The sequence below is a fragment of the Papaver somniferum genome, unplaced genomic scaffold (genome assembly GCF_003573695.1).
Source record: "Papaver somniferum cultivar HN1 unplaced genomic scaffold, ASM357369v1 unplaced-scaffold_18, whole genome shotgun sequence".
NCBI classification, from domain to species: domain Eukaryota; kingdom Viridiplantae; phylum Streptophyta; class Magnoliopsida; order Ranunculales; family Papaveraceae; genus Papaver; species Papaver somniferum.
Genome location: NW_020627707.1, coordinates 3,997,948 through 4,002,598, shown reverse-complemented (window position 1 = coordinate 4,002,598; position 4,651 = coordinate 3,997,948). Strand labels below are relative to the sequence as shown.

General features: G+C 34.4%; 1 long non-coding RNA gene across 3 annotated transcripts; it reads right to left on the bottom strand.

The window, feature by feature from the left end:
* Positions 1-726: 726 nt before the first annotated feature.
* LOC113338132 lies at positions 727-3,919 on the bottom strand. 3 transcript variants are annotated; one of them, XR_003354629.1, is made up of 6 exons: positions 3,787-3,919; positions 3,541-3,687; positions 3,368-3,426; positions 2,954-3,133; positions 2,457-2,521; positions 727-1,523 (listed from the first exon to the last, which is right to left on the bottom strand). It is a non-coding gene; the product is annotated as an uncharacterized LOC113338132 (long non-coding RNA). The 3 variants fall into 3 exon arrangements; XR_003354630.1 differs by lacking the exon at positions 3,787-3,919 and having other exon boundaries at positions 727-1,579; positions 3,541-3,780; XR_003354628.1 differs by lacking the exon at positions 3,787-3,919 and having other exon boundaries at positions 3,541-3,780.
* Positions 3,920-4,651: the final 732 nt, after the last annotated feature.

Sequence of the window (4,651 nt, the reverse complement as noted above, 5' to 3'; positions counted from 1 at the left end):
ATGGAGGAAGGAAGATCATGACGGTGGATAAAATATCTCCTTTACAGCAATGGGAAAAGAGGAAGCACTACAAAAAGTCCTAGCAACGGCCACTAAAACCTGGCAACTATTAATTTCCAAATGATTTGGAAACTAGTCAAAGGCAACTAGTAGTTCCTATATACTTCGGGAACAATATGACCACAACTACCATTTTTATTAGTTTCTGAATTCTTTAGCAACAAATATATGTCAACTACATGAAATACACTAGTAGCCTAATGCTTTGGGAACTAGGCAAAGGCAACTGTTAGTTCCTATATTGTCTGGCAACACGTCCATCGCAACTATAGTTTTCATTAGTTCCAAACTCTTCGGCAACAAAGAGATGCCAACTACATATAATGCCCTAGTAGCCTCACACATCTAAGCAACTAAAAAAACCAACTAAAGCAAGATTAGTTGCTTAAGCCTTCGCAAACTAGTTAAAAAATTTTAGTCCTGTATCAAGATGGTTCGGATGAGCACATCATGTTCAAGGCCATTGTCAATTATGTTTTTGGTTCTTTTATAAATAGCCTGCTTGGAAGAAAAAAATTAGCTTGATGTTTTCTACTCTTGTTTTGAATATTATAATCCGGATGACAACAAGTTACCTGGAGTATTAATTTTGTAACCCAAACAAAGTTTGATTAAAGAAAATACAGGAAAGGATAAGACTATCCTCCCAAATTTCATTGAGTTTGCATTAATTTAATAAGAATTTGCGAAATTTTAACACTTTGATTTGCTATCAAATTCTTGATCAGTCGTTTTGAAAAAAAGAAAATGTTGTTTTCAGTTGAGGAATTTCGACTACTACTCTTCCCTTTCGAGATTCCTTAACCAGCCGACAGTATGTACAAAAGACTTCACAGTGAAATGTGCCACTTAGATCCTTACAGCACTCCGGTTAAATTATGGTTCATGGAAATGGTTCAAGAAAACGAGTGCCTTGAAACACTCTTAAAAGTTTACAAAAGATTAAAAATAGGAATCATGAAAGACTTAAAAGTTCACAAAGATTAAAAGTTTGAACTGTACTGTGTTCCCAAATGGGAAGTACCGGATGTCGGAATAGTTTCGTAACTCAACTGCAGTTTCGTAACTCAACTTTTGCAACGAGAAGAAGTCCTAACAGCAAGTAAAAATTGGAGGCATCATAGTTCATTTCTTGCAGCAAATCAAACGTTTCGTCGTCATGGTCGTCCTGCACCACATTTCAAGTATCGGAAGTTTCCCTCACCTGGTCCTCCCCTTCTTCATGGTATATCCAATAGACATATGCCGGCATAAACCCATTCCACATAATATGTCCGTGCACTTCAGACACAAGATATCTGTTATTGTTATTGCAATCCTTACAAGGACACAATTTTCTGCCTTGGTTCAAAATCCCGACTCGCAAAGTCTATGAACTTTTGGTCTCATGTAGTGAAAGCATCATTGTCTCTTGGCAGTCTATCCACCTCTTGTCATTCAAACTAAAGTCTTGGAAATCCATCCTATGAATAAAAGTATCAATTCGATGAGCAGTTTTAGATGTAAATCATTAAAATCCCTGAAAAAAAGTCTGAATTAGAGTAATAAATTAAACATGCTCCAGTAAATTAAACATAATTGGGAATATTAGTTGGGAACCAATCGCTTTATTATAAAAAGACCAAAAACAGGGAAATCATCATGACATAATGCAGACAAATGAAAATGAGTTAATAGCAAAGAAAGTCGTAGTTCAAGCCTAACAAAAACGTACACAATGGATTTAATTCATATGGCAGTACATTGCAAGTAGAGTCACGCAGGGGTATAAGACTTTCAGCTGACGTAGTAAAACAAAAATATTAGATGAGAGTATTTGAGATGCAGAGTGGGGAGGGTACAAAATTTACAAAAGAAATCTAACTTTTTGCTAGCAGAGTCGAAACAACAGCATGAAGGACTTGAAGAAAAAAACTTGGTGAATGAGGTCTACAAAGAAGTGCAAGATAAATTCATATGACAGTTAAGAATGTATTGTAAGTTTCAAAAACGTAATCGAAGAAAAGATGGCAAATTTTGGTACACAAGTGGGGTTGAGAACTGTAGTTGCTTGGGATATTTTGGCACTTGGGTTCCTGTTAATGAAATCAAAAATATTTACTACACTTGAACTTCTACACCATTTGAGAACATCCTTTCTCTTTTTGAATTGGAAGTAGATGTTTCAACTGATGTTAAACCTTACTTTGACAGAGTTACGTAATCACAAAGACCTTTGGTTCTTTTTTTTCTAGAACAGTTGCTGGACTGACGTATTGCAAGCTATAATCACTTAGTCCAGTTAAGGGGTTGCTAGAAAGTATCATCTCATCTCAACAACATCACCATCTCTTAAGTGTAAGTTATAACATCATATAAAAGTTTACACTATAAGAACTTTAAGCATCTAAATATACCTTGAGCAGCTTTCCTCCAAGGCGTGCAAACTTCCCGGGGTGCTTTGAGGTATTCCACCACTTCCCTGAATTCACAATTTGTAGAATTAATCTAAATCAAGTTATCTAAGGAAATTGAACTAGCGAGGGAAAACATATATATACAATAAAGATAATTTATGATTTAGATTGATTGCTCGATGAAAACATTCATTGACAACTACATAGCAGTTCTACGACTTCTAGTATTTCCATTCCAGTAACAAGTATTTCGCGGAACTCTTAAACAACACTTGCAGTTCCCAGAGGCAAATACATGAAATGGATGCAACAATCCGGATAGATTGAATATAACTCCAAATACACAAACACCACAGTTGGACAATCTATTTTTCGTCACAATGTACCTCTCAATTCAATTCACATAAGTCAGAAAAATTTGTCACTTAAACTGCCAATTTTCGGAAAAAATTTGTTGCATAATCATGTCAAATATGAACCTAAAAAAAGAATCTTACATTCCACCATTCGAATTACCACTTGAAAAGAGGATAGAAAATTCTTCAAAAGCTTAATATCTGATGCCAAACACCAATAAGTGATCAAGATCAAGCAACATTGTCTAGTAAATGCAACTGAGATGGGAATTATCAGAATCCATTAGATAGATATGAATGCCCTTATACCCAAAGACATGCCTGCAGCAAATAACAAATGTCATATACAAATTAAAAAAAATAATGGGTCAATTGAAAATCAGTTTCCATCAATCAAAATAAATTAGAAAAATTACTCCCTTTGATTGGGAATTTCAAATCAATTGAAAACACCTAATCAATTGAAAACCCCCAAATCAGCTATATCTCAGTTATAATTTCAATATTCGAGCCAATTATAAATTATGAGAAAAAGCAATCAATCTTGTTTCTAACCTTGTATTTTTTGAAGCTAACTCTCTTTCAAACAATCTCATTAAAAATCCAACTTCCATCTGAAACACGGATCGAGTTCATCAAAAATCAGCTTAATCAAATCTGATGGAAAATTCTAAGAGTAATTTTTTCAAACAGTACATAAGCATATGAAATTTTTTCAGAAACTTAACTTGAGGTCAAACCAACTGTCAGTAGGGAAGGAAAATTCTCTGATAACTTCTCCATCAAACTTTTTCGTGTTTCATTTCTCACACATCAAGTGGAAACCCTACATCTTTTCTCAACACATCATCAACTGCAACTTTCTCAAGGTTCTCCTGCAGGAAGAGAGAGTTGAAGTCGTTCGCATAAGTGAAGTAAAAGTTTCGGTACGAAAAAGAAATAGATTTCATCAGAGAAAAGAGGCAAGACTATACCAAAAAAACAAGTGTGTTTAGAGATTTAAGTTTTCAATTTTGGGTATCGAGTATATTGACATATGTTTGGGCGGGACGCAAAACTGGAGGCGCGAAAATTGAATTCGCCCGCGAAAGTTGCCGCCATATTTCCTTCACCCAAACTTTTGGGCGCCAAAGGAAATTGTAGTACCAAGGTTGTATTGAACGGTTGAGATGGTAATTCGTGTGATAATGGATGGAAAAGATGGCAATCCATGTGACAAATAGGCTATGATTTCTATTGGTCAGAATAAATAACATATGGATTCTGGGCCTGACTGACTGATGATTATCTTGTGTGTCTCATGCTTCAAGAAAAAAATCTTGAGTGGTCTGAAATTCCATCTCTCGGCCAATTTTACAAAATTATCGAAGATTTGTAAATTTGGATGTGTCAATAAATAACAAATTTATGTGAATTCGGCGTGATTATTTACAATACAATCTTGTTAAAGGGGCGGCATGATCCATTAGAGGGACGACAACTTTATAAGACAAAAAGGGTCATTACATGGTAATTCATGCCACCCCTTATCAAAAAAAATATGGAAATGACCAATTAACCCTTATTATTAATAATCAAGATTAGTGTTGATAATCAAGATTAGTGTTGATAATTAATTTTCAATTATAATAACTCTAAAATCAGATTTTTAGAGTTGAAAAAAAAAAGTTGTGAGGAGAAGAAAAAAGACATTTTTGTGAAACCCTAAATTTTGATTCACTCAACCAAAATCTAGGATTTCAATGACAAATTTGAGATGGGTGAACCTCTAAATTAGTTCCCATTAGCTTTTTGTCGCTCAAAATTATCTAAAGTACGTAAAAAAATCGAAACATTTAA